A 17,251-nucleotide genomic window follows, 5' to 3' on the forward strand; every position below is an offset into this window, starting at 1 on the left:
AACCCGACTGAAGATGTTGGATTAAAAGTGGTCTATGGAGGAGTTACCTGGTGGCCCAGTGAGTATGGATTCCGTATTGTCACTGCTGTGGCTCAGGTGCGATCCGACCTGAGAACAGGCACATGCTACGGGTGTGGCCAGAAAAAAGGAAGCGTTATATCGAAACCAACAGGGATGTGGTTTCATGTGCTTTTTAAAGTCAAAATACAAGATATTAAATGAACTTTGGCGCTTCAACAGAACATTTCTAGCTCTATTGCAGGTTCCTGAAATAGGCAGAAAATTATTCCGAGGGAGGTCCTGATGTAAAGTAGGAGGTGCATTAGTTGCAGAAAGGACATTTGACTGAAAGTCCAATATTCTAGACCCAACGCCACTTGGACTGTACTCTGAGACCAGTCCTGCTGCTCGCTTTACGGAATAGAGACACACATCTGTGTGTCCCGTCAATAAACTGTCTCTCTCCACACACACACACACACACACTATTGGGTTGCACAGAGCATAAAGATGACTTAGACGTGACCTTGGAAGGCAATGAGATGCCAGGAGTTATAATCCAGAAACAATGACATCCAAGTGGAAGCCCTCCCCAAAAGGCTGCTCACGACCTGGACAACCTATTGTGAAGCTATTCAGTGGAAAAATCTACAATTGCATAGAATTCCCAAACAGCTCTCTACGCTTCACTATTAAATGTGAAGACAATTATAGATTACCAGCTACTCAGGGAATGCCTTCGCCCTGAAAGACAGATGTAAAGAAGACAAATACACAATCAAAGGAGCAAATGAACACAGAAAAACTTAAAACAGGAGAAGGATGACATGATGCCAGAACATTCTTTATAACTCCTTAGGCTGCAAATTAAACTTCTCTTTTCAGAAGAGATATACATCACTCCTTAGGTTCAGCTGGAAATCCCTTGTAGGCAACTATTAAATTCCTCCATGTCTTTCTCCTCTTAGCTGAAATATCCCGATCCCTTTTATTTTTTCCATATAGATTCAGTTGTCCAATGCTCTAATCCTTTTTATGAAGTTTTTCTTCTTCCTATTTATTTACGTGGTCCTCAGTTCAACTGTAAGAGTTAGTGTGGCATCAAAAGATTCCTGGAGTCTCCTTTTCTTTTATGATAACCTATTGTACACTTTTATACAAATATATACTAATACATCGCCTTAGAACATAAAAAGGGTTCCAAATCTGTATAACTTGCAACCTCCGCCCAGAAAGAAGTGAAAGTTCCTGATACGATGCTTAGTTAACGGATTCTTATGAAATTTAATGACACGAAGACATTCTGGGAAACTAGTTACCACCCAAGCAGTGGGCGAGCTGTCAAGCAAGAGTTTAATAGCCTTTAACCAAATGCTATTTTATTTGATGTTGAATCTAACACTTTTCTAATCATTCTCCTTTCCTATATTTCGCCACTACCAAGAGCAAATCTTTGCAATTAGCCTAGAAAGAGCTTTTCTTTTATAGGAAATTTGTTCTAATGCTCTGATACATGCCAGCAACAAAGTTTCCTCTTTTTTTTTTTTTAAATGCAGAGATCAGTAAACGTGTTCTGTCAAAGGGGAGATGGTAAATATTTAGGCCTTATAGGGTCACATCAGCTCGATGCAGCATATTCTTTACATTTTTTAAACAACCCTTCAAAGATGTAAAGATCACCTCAGCACGTGGGCCAAACAGCCAAACAGGTCGCAGACCCAGTCTACACAGACCCCCCCCCCCGCCCCCCGCCCTGGTGGCCAGTTTCTGTTGATGATTCTTGGACAGCCCCCGGCAGACTCCCTCTTCTCAAAGGAGCAGCCTCTGGATCAAGAAGCTCATGGCATGTAGGCTATTGAGAACCCTTGCTTCTCTTCCGGAGCCTGAAATTTTTCTGAAATTTCAGAAAATTTCAACATTCAGGTGAAATACGGCATGTGAATGTCAAGGCCGAGTGGCCACTGGGAAAGACTCTTGTTCTGCGGGGCTGACGACGATTTACTGTCTAAGCTGAGAGCTTGGAGAGCAAGCAGTTTGAGCCACAAAAAGTGGTCCAGCTTGGGGTGGGAGTCCAAGCAGAACTTCTCCCCAGCAGGAGATCAGAGAAGGTATTTGACAGCTCGTGACATTAAGGATGCTCAGGAAGGGGAGTCAAGTGCGGGACCAAAGTTCCCGTCCCGTGTTTTACATCTGAGAACCTCCATGACCCGGCATTTTGCATTTGACATATTAAGTGTCTGTTAGAATACAAAGAAAAACCAAAGCCCTTAAAAAGAAAGTATGGGATGTGCAACTACACAGAGTCAGGGGAAAAAGTGTCTAAAACTTGCAACTGAGGCAAAGGAGGGCAGAATACCTTGTTATTACTTTACGGAAGAACCCTTTAACTGGCCTATCCACAGATAAGTTAGGGAAGTATACTTTTCTTTGACTGGCTAATTACTCCTGATTATATTCCAGGCTTGATTTTTGTTCCTAGAAAACCCAAAACATGTATTTTTTTGATTGCCCTGAAGGACATTACTTAGTTTCGTATCGAATCTAGCAATGTTATCGGAACATTCTTTTTTCAAATAGTTCCCGGAATGCTCTTTCAAACAAACTCTGCCGTCTTGGAGCTCCTTCATTAAAGAGCTGAAATCTTTGATGTGTTCTTTCTATATTCATTTGAGTCATGCTTAACTTTTTGAAAATTACTCCTTGCTAATAATATTCACACAAGTCTTACGTTATCTTGTGTTTTGCTTACTGGGGGTGTGTTTGTATAGATTTGCATTTGTATTTGCATTTGTCTAACAGTTAAAAAAAAGTCGTAAGAAATGGTTCAGAAGTTTTCTGTATATTTGCCTGCTTCTGAACGTCGTCATTCCCAGAGCTCTGTTTTTTGGTGCTTTTGGTTGTCATGGCGGCGGTGGCAGTGACTTCGGGAACCTACTGGACCTATAGCTTTTCACTGGCTTAGAATACCTCTAAGAATAAAAGTTAAGTGGTCGCAGGAGTTTGCCCTTCGTGGGCTAGGAAAACACCTCCTTAAACAAATAGTGTACTTTGAAATGAAGGGAGAAGAGGAAATCTGCCTGAGAGATTTCAGAAGGATGTGCAACAAAGAGTTGCGAGAAATCTCTGCCAGGTCTTGTCTGATAGTGAATTAATAGAATAGGTCTAAATAGACGCAAACAGATAGAACCTGCAATCTAAGAAGACAGTCGCTTATCACCATCCTGTGCAAAAGAGAAGTGCCTGAAAGAATGCTAACCAATGAAGGTGTTTTACTTTTAAAAGCGCCTTTACGGCGTCGCAGAGGGAAATTAACAAGCGCGTAAAGACGCGAATGAATTCACCTATTCCAAAAGAAGGTAGCAAACATATGTATCTAAGATGAGGGAACATGAAAAATATCCACCACCTCCCCACAACAAAAAAGAAGTATGCACAAAAGGGAAGTTTGGAGGTGACGGGTGGTATCCAGGTTCCGAAGGATAAGGAAATAAGGAAAATATGCAAATAGCTTTCCAGTCAGCCTTCAGCAGCTCTCTCTACATTTCTCAACCGGAACTTTTAATTCAAAGAGATCGAGCAGGGCTTTAATAGTACTTTGCAAGCTATGACTGAATTTCATGAAATTCAAAGTTCGATTGATATTCCCGATTATGAGTACTTGGACAAATTATTTTGTTAAATTTCATTAAAAAGACAGTTACATATCTTAGCTCTGATTTTATTCCAGTTCAGGAGACGATGTAAAAATTACACCTCATTTGCATCACAATGCTAAATACAGACATACCATGTGACCCAGCAATTCCACTTCTACACGTATCCATCCAAGGGAAATGAAAACGTAGGTCCACACGCACAAAAATTACATATGAATGCTCGTGGGAGCATTATTCCTCAGAGCTCCAAAGTGGAAACAACCTGAAAGTCCCTCAGTTGATGAATGGGCAAAGAAAATATGGCACATCCATACAACGGAATATTATTTGGCAGTTAAAAAAGAATGGTGTACTGGTACAAGCTACAATTCAGATGACTTAAATATACACTAAGTGAAAGATGTCAATCACAAAAGACTACGTGTCATACACTAGCTTTTACCTGAAATGTCCCGAATAAGCACATCTATAGAGACAGAGGATAGATTAGGGGCCGCCTGGAGTTTGGGAGAAGCAGCAGAGGTATGGAGAGGAGTGACAGGTTTTTTTGAAGGGTGATGAAAATGTTCTAAAATTGGTTGTGCTAACGTTTGCACAGTCCCGTCATTATTCTAAAAACCACTGAACTGTATCCTTTAAACAAATAAACGTCATAGAAGGCAAAGTCTGTCGCCATAAAACTGTGAAAATGTATTTTCGTTCATGCATGACGGACCTGTTCTCTGATCAGACGCCTCTTTAATTTGAAGTGACCAATATCCTTACATTCGTCTTAAAAGTCAGACCGTTATTTACACTAAACATTTAAGTCTTTGTAGATATGTGCAACAACACTGATTTATACCTAGTGCCAGGTTATTTCATGGTTGTTTACTCCTGCAGCGATGTGAACCCATGGAATGTCAGAGTCCCTGACACATTCTTCATACGAACGGCGATTATATATTAAGTGGCAATGTAAACTGTCATTCAAGATAACTACTATTAAGGCCTGGGACTAATATTTTTAAATTAGATAATTAATGAATAATCTTTGGCAAATACTATCCTATGATAGGTTTAATTTACGTATCATAACTACATATAAGATAATTTGTTCTTCATAACATTTAAGTAATAAGTCTATAATCATTAGACAATGCTTTATAAAATTCAATTTTCTCTTAAAAACTAAAGCTTAACACTTTAGTCGTCCACCATTGTTCAGCTTAAGTAATTTATAGGCTAAACAACACAGATGGAGATAAAATTATTTAATTAGCATAATAGAATAAGTAACGGTAACTAAGGAAAAAAAACCTATTTTTAAGATGGCCTTTTCTCAATACGAAGCTATAAAATTATTGACTTACCATATACTCTACTTGGTTGACAAGAGATATTTTTTCACTCACCCAAACCAAATGTATTCTTTCAGAAGGGGCAATTAGCTTTCCTGTTTTTGTGCTGCTCTTGGGATTTCAAAATCCTACATAACTGAAGGCAAATAAGCTGAATCATAAGAGATTCCTGGCCTCTAGAGAATATAAAATTTTGAGATCTCTGAACCACTTTCTGATTTAGTGAAACAGCCAGCCACCAATGGGGTCTTTTCTTTCCTTCTTTTCCTTTTTTAAAAAATTTTTTTGGCCAGGGGTCAAATCGGAGCTGTAGCCACTGGCCTACACCACAGCCACAGCAATGCACGATCTGAGCTGCGTCTGCAACCCACACCACAGCTCACTGCAACGCCGGATCCTTAACCCACTGAGCGAGGCCAGGGATCAAACCCACATCCTCACGGATGCCAGTCGGGTTCGTTAACCGCTGAGCCACGACAGGAAGTCCCAATGTGGTCTTTTCTTATCATTGGACATCTATATTCTTATCTGACAACATGCGAAAATGTTGCTTTGAGATTGTTTCAGATTTGGAGCAAGAAAAAAGGAGCAGTTTTTTAATACTCAAAACATGTTTGAGACACACAGACAGCTTCTAGGTCACACCAAAGCTTTGCTTGCTCTCCTATAATCCAGCATGGGGCACTCACAAGTAAAAGAGATGCTGGAAATAATTAGTTTTAATGATTTGCTCCTTAAATTCCTTAATTAGGTCAGCAGTAGGCTGTTCTGTTGCAGTTACATTATGAGGAAAGCTGTCAAGTAGGAAAAAAAAGTTAGAGGAGAAGGGATTAAGATGGCAGAATAGAAGGACTGGAGCTCAACTTCTCGCCTAAAAACAAGAAAATTCACAACTAAAGGCTGAGCAATCTCCACCCAAATGGACCGGAAACCTTAAAAAAAGATACCCTACTCCAGAAGAAAAAGAGCAGGCCACTTCAAGAGGTAGGAGGGGTGATTTTGTGATATAAACAACCCCATACCTCTGGGGTGGGAGGCTCCACAGACTAGAAACTAACTGGTTCACAGAGACTCACCTACAGGAGTGAGAGTTCCGAGCCCCACATCAAACCCCCACGTGTGGGGATCTGGCACTGGGAGAAAGAGCCCCTGGAGCATCTGGCATTGAAGGCCAGTGGGGCTTGTGCACAGGAGCTCCATGGGATGGGGCGGGGTGGGGGGGGGACGGAGACCCCATTCTTAAAAGGCACACATGGACTTTCACGTGCACTGGTCCCAGGGCAAAGCAAACTCTCCATAGGAATCTGGGTCAAATCTGACTGCAGTTCTTGGAGGACATCCTGGGAAAACAGGGGTGAATGTGGCTTGTCATAAGGGAAGGACATTGAAGGCAAAGCTCTCGGGAATATCCAGCAGCTGCCTTTCTCTGGAGGGGGCCATTTTGGGAAAATCTGGCCCCACCCATCAGTCAGGCTGAGAAGCCCCACACCCAACAACAATCCAGGTGGGATCACAGCCCCGCCCCTCAGTAAACAGGCTGCCTAAAGACCCCTCAGGCACACAGCCACCTCTAATCCCATCCAGAGACTAAGCCCCACCCACCAGAGGGACAGGAATCAGCTCCACCTACTAATGGGCAGGCATCAGTCCCTCTCATCAGGAAGCCTACAGCAAGCCCCCATACCAACTTCAGCCACAAGGGGGGCAGATGCCAGAAGTAAGAGAGGCTACAACTCTATTATCTGTAAAAAGGTCACCACACCAAAAACCTATAAAAATGAAAAGACAGAGAACCATAACTCAGGTGAGGGAGAAAGGAAAAACCCCAGAAAATCAGCTAAGCGATGAGGAGATTCTCAGCCTCCAGGAAAAAGACTTTAGACTGTCGATGCTGAAGATGATGCAAGACATTGGAAAGAAACTGGAGGCAAAGATGGATACCTTACAGGAAACACTGAGCAAAGAGATACAAGATATAAATCTTAAACAAGAAGAGATGCAAAATACAATAACTGAAATAAAAAATTCACTAGAAGCAGCTAACAGCAGAATACAGGAGGCAGAAGAAGGAATAAGTGAGGCGGAGGACAGATTAGTGGAAATTACGGATGCAGAACAGAAAAGAGAAAGAAGATTGAAAACAAATGAGGAGAGTCTCAGAGAACTCTGGGACAATGTTAAACGCACCAACATCTGTATTATAGGGGTGCCAGAAGGAGAAGAGAGAGAGAAGGGGACAGAAAAAATATTCCAAGAGGTAATAGCTGAAAACTTCCCTCACATGGGAAAGGAACCCCTCACTCAAATCCAGGAAGCACAACGAGTACCATATAAAATAAACCCAAGGAGGAATACACTGAGACACATATTAATCAAACTGACCAAAATTAAAGACAAAGAGAAAAATCTTGAAAGCAGCCAGGGAAAAGAAACAAGTAACATACAAGGGAACTCCAATAAGGTTATTGGCAGATTTTTCAGCAGAAACTCTGCAGGCCAGAAGGGAGTGGCATGATGTACTTAACATGATGAAAGGAAAAAACCTCCAACCAAGATGACTTTACCCAGCAAGGTTCTCATTCAGAGTTGAAGGAGAAATCAAAACCTTCACAGATAAGCAAATGTTGGGAGAATTCAGCAACACTAAACCAGCCTTACAACAAATACTAAAGAAACTTCTCTAGCAGAAAAGAAAAGACAGCAACAGGAAACAAAAATTCCACACATGACAAGGCTCGCCAGTAAAGGTACATATACAGTAAAGATACGAAATCATCCATGCACAATTATACCACCAAAATCAGAAATCATGAGAAGAGTTGGGTACAAATGCAGGACACTGGAGATGACCTTGCAATTAAGAGAACAACAACTTAAAACAATCTCATATACATATTGACTCATATCAAAACTTCAGAATAACTGCAAACCAAAAATCTACAATTGATACACAAACAAGGAATCTCTGAAGAAGAAATAGATCTCATAGTAAATAAGTGCATAATCCACCATGAAGGGGGTCATTTGACATCATTCTTGGAAGGCTGAAGTCTTCTTACATCTGATTCTGACTTCCTCTCCATCAAAGAATTTATGATAATTATAATTAAATAATGCAACTGTACAATTAAATAATATAGTTCTACAAATGTATTATTAATAACCATTTCTCTCCATGGTACAATGTAAGGTCTATAATGTCTTGTTTATCACATCACCTAGAATGGGGTAATGCCTATATTGAAGAACCAATAAGATGTAGCAAATTGTGAGGACATATTTATATAGTTACACTGTTTTTTAACCAACGTATGCATTTTATATTTTACTTATTTTCAGAGGGTGTATTATTTTTGTTGTTCTTACCAGTTATTCTTTTTATTATGCTATATAAAATATTTAATGGTACATGAGCTTTCTTCTTTATAAATTTTAGTTGCATAACATACACAATTTTAATATAATGCTAATTGTTAAAGAATAATTGAAATGTAATAGATAATACTAAATAGTAAGGATGAAAGCCATACAAAATGGGATAAAGTATAGAATAAATTTCCTATTTGTCCTAGCATATTTTCCATTCCTCTTCTCCAGAGGGAGTCACTTAATGTGTTCCTTAAGATCCATGATATAATAATCTGTGTGATCGTAATTGTGTTTAAATATATGTATTTTACTCTGTAAAAAAAATAAAAATAAAAATTCAAAAAAAAAGGAAAAAAGTTAATAGGTAAAACATTATTAATGTAATTACGTTACACGACACCCTTTCAGGATAAGTAAAATCGTCTTCAAATTCAGGTACAAGGGCTGACTCAAACAGTCACGGTCAACAGATTTACTTTTAAGATTTTGTTTGTAAATTTTAAATGCCCACATGTCTGTTAGAGACCAATTTGGCATTTATTTTTAGTTGTTGCTTTGTAGATTCCTTAGGATGTAGAATCCTAATTTCAAACACAACGTGTGTAAGGAGGGATCCTTTTACTTCTTCCTTTCCAATCTTTATGTCTTTAATTTTTGTCATCCTTATTGACTGGCTAGCCTTCTGTATAATGCTGAATGGGGATTAGACTCGCAATTGGAAATCAGCTAAACAACTCAACAGTTAACTGTCAACTGTTAGTCCAGAGTCTAATGAGCCTGAATCATGTTTTTCATCTAGTCTAACAAGGATGTCTAACTGTCCGCTAATCAAAGGTCCCTAGTAAGGATGAAGTTTTGAACCGACCTACCAGAAGTCTTTTCTCCTATGAGGTCAGGCCGAAATAAAACTTTAATACCTACTCAATAAACAATTTGTCTAAAGACGTGTTTTCTAACCATGTATTTTGTCTGCTAGTTATCCGTCACCACCTCCTTAGCGTTAATTTTACTTTTGCCCTAATGACCTATCGTTAGTCTTTCTTGATCTTGCATTTCAATCATTTATTCATTCAACAAATATTTACGTATTCTTTAGTAACATCCTAGGTGCTCTGCTAAATACCAGTGATATCAAAATGAACCTAAAACACAGAAACCTAGTATATCTCTGTGGTTGGTTGATTTGCTTATTCTTCTTCAATGTACAACCGTATGCTTTTTCCTTAAATCAATTCCATTGCTCAGTTCTGACGATTTCCCTTCATTTATATTTTGTTATTTTGTTTTATTTTGCCAAGATCATTTCCCATCACTGCTTCAACACTGTGCCGTTCTGTCGACCAGGGAGCCACTTACAGAAACATCAGGGACCTGTTAGGCCATCCCGATCCTTACATAAAATGTTTAAGCACTCAGCTCAGATCCAAACCCTAGACACGCCTCCCGCTGCTGGCTCCTCAGCGTTAAGCATCTTCTGGTTACAAGGATCTACAAGGCCGCACATTAACTGGACAGGCTTTGTGTGTGCTGTACAGCATTCCTAAGTTTGCTGATAAGGACATTATCCGGGGCCTTGCTAACGTCAAGGGAGATAATACAAATTAGCTTGACGGCGTTTCCCTAATGAGGCTATTCTCATAGCTATTTAAAAAAATCAAGGTGCTATTAGCTAAATAATCCTCCATAGTATTTTTCCACAAGTTGGGTTTATAGGTTATTTCTTTCCTGGTAAAAAGATATTTGAGCATGTTTCTAATTTTCATAACTCTTCAAGGCATTTGAGAAAGAGTAGGCAGCAATTTTTATTGATTTGACAAGTTCTTCACAGAACAGGAAGAAGACCGGACCCACAAGTTTGCATCTGCTTTGCTCATTTAGTGACTTATATCTAGGATCTATTTTGATGTTCTGACTTCCTATTTTATACAATACTCCAAATGTCCAATCACATATCGAAATATTTTTATGTACATATTTTATGACCGTATTAAGAAGAATAACTTCTAATGGCACTCTCAGATTTCATTTCTAGCGTTGAAAATAATAGAAAGGGAAACGGAGGCGCTCTCCGATGGTAGGTTAGAAACTCTGCTGTAAAATAAATCATGAAGTATTTATTCTGCAACTATGTCTTGAGCAGCAGGGTCCCAGGCACCGTGCAGCTGCTGTGGACACAGGAGTGAACAAGGCAGAGACGGCTTATGGGGCCTCTGCCCCCACGGGACTTGCAGGGCAGCTCCAAAAATTAAAGCGAAAAGGTGCCGAAAAGCAAAGCTCTCTCTGGACGTTTGAGGATAAAGGAGAGGCACGAGGACACAACGGTTAAGATAAAAGCTGAAGGAGAAGAGGATGAGTTGTTTGGGGAACGAGAGCAAGTAAAGGCCGACAACCTCCAGATGCTGAAGGAAGCGAGCGCCTCTAACCAGCCCTGGCAGCTGGGCGATGATGCAGCAGAAGCCCAGGCTCGTGCTCCCCAGGGAACCAGGGCAGGGAACCGAATGTGAAAAAGCTCAGAATGGTTGCCGAGGCCCCACCCCTCACCCCCAAATGTCTGCTTGTCATGGGTTAAAAATCGCTTTGGGAGAGAACATAGTGTTTCATAATAACAAACAACTGACTTCAAATGCAAATGCTCTGATAAAGACAAACGAACTTATACTCACGTATAATTGACTAGTCCCAAGAATGAATGAGAGCCTCGCCACTGTAACAGAAGGGAGTAAAATTTGGGGAGGGCCTCCTAAGCCCCGAACAAAAGGATGCTCGCAGCGGAGGCTTCGGAAGATAACTTCATGAATTTAATAATTTTGCCAAAGTGAAACTGGGACAATTGGAAGCCTTATATTTTTATAAATGTATTTCAGCCAAAGAGCCAATAAAGTGTGCTTCTTTATCAAGTGTGTGTGTGTGTGTGTGTGTGTGTGTGTGCGCGAACGTGTGTCATAAAGAGCATAAAGACACTGTTCTTTACGTCTTTTGGTTTCACATGGGTCTCCTGTGACTTTCTAACACAATCTAGAATCATGCTAAACCATGTGTTCTCAATAGGGGGCAATCCTGACCCTGTCAAAAGGTGGGTCCGAGAGGCAGGGTCGAAGAATCTTTGGGCTGGGAGCCTGCCAACAGGCCGAGGCACACACACAGATCCACGCTGTATCCTCTGCGGTCCGGTGTGTCTGACGAAGGCTCCAGAGGGAGCGCAGTCACCAGCTAAAGGTCGAGAGACGTCTCCAGAACGTCCTTATTCGCTCTCAGGCTTCCAGCCCTTAGGCGGTGTTTGGCTTTAGCCAAACCAACCTTCCTCCTTGCGCTTCCTCCCAGCCCTCTCCAGAAGAGCTTCGGCGCCTCTGAGTTCTTAGAAGGTTCCAGAACATATAGTTCTCCTGGACGCCTTGGCAGGCCCCAAAGAATTCAGTCATCTGGAACACGTTCAGTTATTCCTCTTAAGCTTTAAAATGTTTTTCTTAAAATCGTTTTTTGAATGTTGCCAGTGGTCTCTCCTTGTCTTTATTCATATTCTGAACATTACCCTGGCTCTCCTGACGGCCGTTCACACAGTATATATAGAATCACCTTTGAAAAGGACACCCGTCCAATACCAGAAAAGGATCCTAAATTCACTCCTAGACCTTGTGATCGTGTGTCACGCTTCTAATAACCTAGGTTATTTTTTGGTGTCATGGCTCATACTGGCCAAGAGTTCGGTTACTCTCTACCTTTTAATACTTGGGGAGAATTTTCAATATACCTGCCCAATTGCCCACGTGAAGCAAAGCGCTGAGATTATCCTCTCGCCCTTCTGTGCCAGCGCGGGGAGCAAACGGGAGCAGCTAATGTCCCAGATGTGCGAGGACACACCGAATGCTCGCCTCTCCTGCCCACCTCGCCCCATGGTCTCTCTGCTATTTCTGAAGTCCAGGAATGACCCGTCTCTAGCAGGCCTCGGCCCTCTGACAGCACTGGTTGTTATTCCTACGGTGTGGGCGTGCACTGTGATACAAACACAGCAGAGAACTCTCATGGTCATGCTTCTCTTCTTTCGCCTCTGCCTTTGAATTTTTTCCGCAGACCTCTCGCATTGGTGGTCTCTTCCCTGTGCTAATTCTCTCATGAAGGTCCCTTCTGGGTGTATCCTCCATGCCGTGCCACCACGAGTCCTCTTTTCAGCCAAAGGGACCTGAAATCCTTGCTCGTCGCCTCCCTCTTCCGTCTAAGGCGGATATAGGTCCCCCCGCTATTGGAAAGGTCCCTTTACACCACTTCGCTTTTATGCAAGATTGACATTGGCCCCTATTTTCACTCACTGAAAGAAACACAAAGAGGATTTTTGCTGTTATGGGAAAAGGCACAAGGCAAAAATCGAGTTCAGCGTTGGTTCTGCAGTGAGCAGGTGCACAGAGGCCTGCGCCCCAGAGCAGCCGCGAGAGCGGCCCCGCCAGGCTCCCTGCTCCTGGACTGCACTCAGCACCCCAGCATCAAGCCCCGTCGCGCTGAACGGCGTCTGTGAGCATTTGTGCTCTGGCTCCATTTATTTTGTGCATCCTTAGCAAGACGTGCCCCAGGGTGACGGCTTCTTTGCTTTGCTGCATTTCGGCTTTGGGTAAGATTTTGGAGGAAGGCTCCGCTTTCGGATGGCGGGGGAAGCTGCATCCCTCTCCCTCAGGTAAAGTACACTCCCAATTAAAGAAACCCTCCTGGACCATTACCCCGTCTAGAATGCCAAGCCACTCAAATACTGTTGATGTGCTCAATGTATTTGCAAGCTAATGAGGTGATTATACCACCGCAGGGACAATTTATCAATGAAATACAGCTCTCTTACATGGCACCTAATGGCCAAGGCTTTAAGAACTGTGGCCTTCCAGGAAATGCAATGCCCTTTAAACGACGGAAGGTCAGGATGTCCAAGTCTCAGAATAAAGAAAAGGCACCACTAACAACCAGGTATCAAAGACAAATAATTTGGGTGTTTTCCTAATTATTGTGAGGCTCTCTTTCTGCACATCTGACTCATCTTTCATTCAGGAAATTGAAACCACCTAGGTTTTACATGCCGCAAAGAAGAGAAAGAAATAGAAAAATGCCCCTATCCTCAAAGAGTTTACAGTCTTTTGTATGATATTACCTCGGCAGAGAACCTAAAAAATAAAAGAAGAATGTAAAAGGCATTAGGGTGGAGTTCCCTTGTGGCACACTGAGTTAAGGATCCAGCATTGTCAGTGCAGTGGCTCAGGTCACTGCTGTGGTGCAGGTTCGATCCTTGGTCCAGGAACTTCCACATGCCGTGGATGTAGCCTAATAAATGAACAAACAAGCAAACAAATAAATAAATCGCATTAGGGATGCATGTTGGATGAATTATAAGCGAACTGACAAATGATTTAAAGTGGAAGGTCTATGGGTGCAGGAAGGAGGTAGCATTTAGGCTGAGCCCTGAAGAGATGCAGAATTTCAGCTGGTGGAGGCTCAGTTGAGGGGGAGGTATGCGGTGGGGAGATACTGGGAGTGTCACGGTGCTCTGAGTGATAAGCAAGGCTGAGGAGAGGCAGAAAACAGGACAGTGCATTTGCCAAAAAATACCAATTCCAGCCCATTGAAACATGGCTAGTAATATTCCAAAAATGTGCAGAGAGGAGCAAAGGGAAAACTACTCAAGGTGAGTAAATGTTCGTAAGTCAAGACTACAAAAAAAGGATGTGATTCAAAAGTTAAAGATGCTGAAAATCAGATAAGGCCTTTATACAGAAGAGCAAATCATGGACAGCGCTGACTAATCGCTGTATGTTTACAGAATATACAGATGTAACATAAAGCAGAGGTTTCGGTGGCGCTAGAACACAGTAACTGCCACCAGTTATGAAGCACCTACCAGGTGACTGCCCTTCATATGCGCTGTTACATTTAATCCACACGACAAGGCTTTACTAATAACCCCACCACACACAAAGAAACTGGAGCGTGGAGAAGCCTAATAACGTGAATTAGGTGGCATCGTACTGTGCAGTAGAGCAAGAATTTGATACCAGCTTTTCCTATCTTGAGGTCATGTCTTTTACCCCATGCCAGTCTAGAATGATTTATAATTGAAGAGAAATTAAGTGAATTCAAGGATACCTGCACGGCTGCAATATGCTTTCACAAGGGATCCAGGGCTGGAGATCCAGCCAGCACTCCGGCGACTGAGGATAAAGTCTGGGGGAGTGCGTGGCAGCCCACGAGGCCCCCACCGTCGCATGGAGAAGAAGAGTTGACGGCAGGAGGGAAATGCCGTCATCAGTCATTTAACAGGGCTCAGTGGCGGGAACAGTGGTGTGGGAAACAGACGGCGCTGATCCTGAATTTGAATTCGGCTATGTGCGAGTTACAGGGGACACCCTGGACAGGTGTCTTAACTGCCTAGACGCCATCTCCTTATACAGTCATTAGAGTAAGCTAATGATACATTTATCCGGCGGGGAAAAAGAGGCAGCCTTGGGTGATGAGAGAGTAAATTAAGGTTAAAGAGGCTTGGCCCTGTTCAGGCATTAACTTACAGTATGTAGGGTCTTGGCCAAGTCACAAACTCTGAGCCTCTCTTCTGCGGAATGCGAATACACCTTAAGAGTGCGTTTCGGGCACCTACCAGATCACATGACAGTAATGCTCCATATTAAATTAGTAACACAACGCTTGGCAAAACCAATCTGTTTTTCTACTCTATTTCTTTTTAAACTTGGACTTTATTATACAGTCATTGGTGACGACAGCTTAAAAATGCTACAGACTACTAAGAATCATAGCAATTTGGCAAAACTTAGATACCTTAGAAGTTAAAAATATTGCTAACTTTACATGGCTTTTAAAAGGTAAATAAATGTCATGTAAGTGGGAAATGATACATTTCTCTTACAATTCTTAGTACATTTTTTCACTACAAGTATTCCCTCCTAAAAACACATTTCATGACATGAGATTAGTACCCCTAACAAAGGCTCTTATTTTTGTATTAATAAGAAGAGCTGTTAAACATGCTTGTTATCTCTGATGCAGTTGTTGGGTTCGAGGGGCCTTATCTGTGGTCAATCTGTTACGTGAACCATGAAAAACATCCATCTCTGCAAAGCTGCTCCCTTCCTCCCCCTCAAAAGCAAACAAGCAAATTGACCTAAAGAGAGTACTGAATGGCTCCAAAGTAAAGCAAATCAGGGTTATAGCCTTGGCTTTCCCCTATTCCAGCAAAGTCACAAGAGATGCAAACACAGATCAGAGCTGGGCACATCTAATCTGTAATCCACGTCCGCACACCCCACACACGGTTCACAAATCTGAGCCCGTTTTACCAAGTTCAGCTTAAACTCAGGGTTTCCAAACATCCTTTAACATTGAAGAGAACATAAAAACACATGACGCTGATGGGCTCTGGCGACGGGGCCGTGTTGTGCCAACCAAGAGGGTCAGGACCACTCTTCCTCATACTGAGTTGTCCAGGAAGAAGCCTCACCTATGCCTTAGGGAGCCAAGACGAGCCTGTCTGGAAGCGTGGCCGCTGGTGAGAGCTGCCTTTCTTACCCTAGGCGGCCTTGTAAGAGGAGGGTGACTAAAACAGGGCTGCTATTTCCTTCACCTATTCCTCGCCCACAAGGCTGCAGGAAACAGCGCTTCAAGCCCCCCTCTGCCCCCGCCCGGGGCTCCCACGCAGGTTGCTTGGTTCTCAGGTTTTCCTTTAAGGAGGGTGGGGACTGGAAGGTGTTTCCTAACGGGTTTGCTGCGTGTTTAAAATGCCTAAAAAGGATTCGAAAGTGAAGGTGGGTCCTGGTCCTCTGCGATGTCCGTCCCAGGATGTGGCCTCGGTGGCAGAGTCCCAGCCAAGCAGGGAGCGAGGTTTTGAAGGGCTGGGATCCGAGGCGCACCGGCGGGCGAGGGTGGGGGAGGGAAGGACTCAGGGACAGAAGAAAGGACTTGGCGTCTCCGGCGCCCATCCTAACTGAGGTTCTGAGTTGCTCGCTCCATCCCTCACCACCTCGTCGCTGAGACCCAGCTGGGAAGCGAAAGCCCGGCCGGCCTGGGTTTGGGGCGAAGGCGGGGGTCCTGGCCTCAGCCACCGGCCTGGACACCTGGCTGCTGGGGCCCGCGCCATCCGGCCAAAGCCTCTCCCGCCTCGGGTCCTGCTAGGGAGCCGTCCCCGCGCCCTCCTTCCCTTCGGAGACCTTCGAATTCCTCTCTCTCCCCAAAGTGCTAACTTCAGGGCTCGGGGTGCCAAGGGGAGAGCAGACCACAAGCGGCAGGCCCCGGGGTCTCGGGGGGCTTCAAGGCAGGAAAGAGCGCCGGTCGCCCCCGGCGGGGCCCCCCGGCCCCATCCCCCCGCCCCCCGCGCCCGCAGAACCTGCCGCGCTGCGCTCGGCGCCAGGCTGGGGTCCCTCGCCCGACGCTGGGGCCGGCGGGGCCGGGCGGGGAGCGGAAGGCTCCGGGGACCACACACCGGCCCGGCGACCCCGGTCGGCCCGCCCGAGAGCCGCGCTGGGGCTGGGGCGCGGGCGAGGCGGGGCGCGCCGTGGCCCCGGCGCACCTAGCGGACCGAGCCCGCGGGCCCGGCGGCCGCCCCTCTCCATCCCCTCCCTCGGCGGTCCCCGCCCTTACCTCTGGGCGCGTCGGTGCCGGCTGCGGAGGGGGCTGCGGAGCGGCGAGCCGCCCCCCGGCCGGGCTCAGCGGCGGCCAGCGACAGCGGGGTGGCCCGCGGGGCCGCTGCTCATGGCTCGTGGCGCCCGGAGCCCTGCGGCCGCGGCCACGGCGGCGCCTTCCTCCGAGTGCTCTTCGCGGGCTGGGAGCCGGGACGCAGCTAACGCCCCAGCCCCGCAGCCCTCCTCCCCTCCGCCTCCCGGCCGCGGACGGAGCCGCCTCCAGCGCCGC

The 17,251-nt window shown here is 44.3% G+C and overlaps 1 protein-coding gene across 2 annotated transcripts in view; it reads right to left on the reverse strand.

Annotated features, from left to right (window-relative positions):
- The window catches only part of LRRC8C (leucine rich repeat containing 8 family member C), a 121,944-nt gene that overhangs the window by 62,911 nt on the left and 41,782 nt on the right, over positions 1-17,251 (reverse strand). The window contains exon 1 of one of the 2 annotated variants that reach the window (XM_005663701.3): positions 16,982-17,225. The exons of the other annotated variant lie outside the window; for it this stretch is intronic. The gene's annotated coding sequence lies outside the window, so the exon portion shown is untranslated. Of the gene's footprint in view, positions 1-16,981; positions 17,226-17,251 lie in introns of those variants that run through there. 2 annotated transcript variants of the gene reach the window in all.

Source organism: Sus scrofa, chromosome 4, assembly GCF_000003025.6.
Source record: "Sus scrofa isolate TJ Tabasco breed Duroc chromosome 4, Sscrofa11.1, whole genome shotgun sequence".
In the NCBI taxonomy this organism is placed as follows: Eukaryota; Metazoa; Chordata; class Mammalia; order Artiodactyla; family Suidae; genus Sus; species Sus scrofa.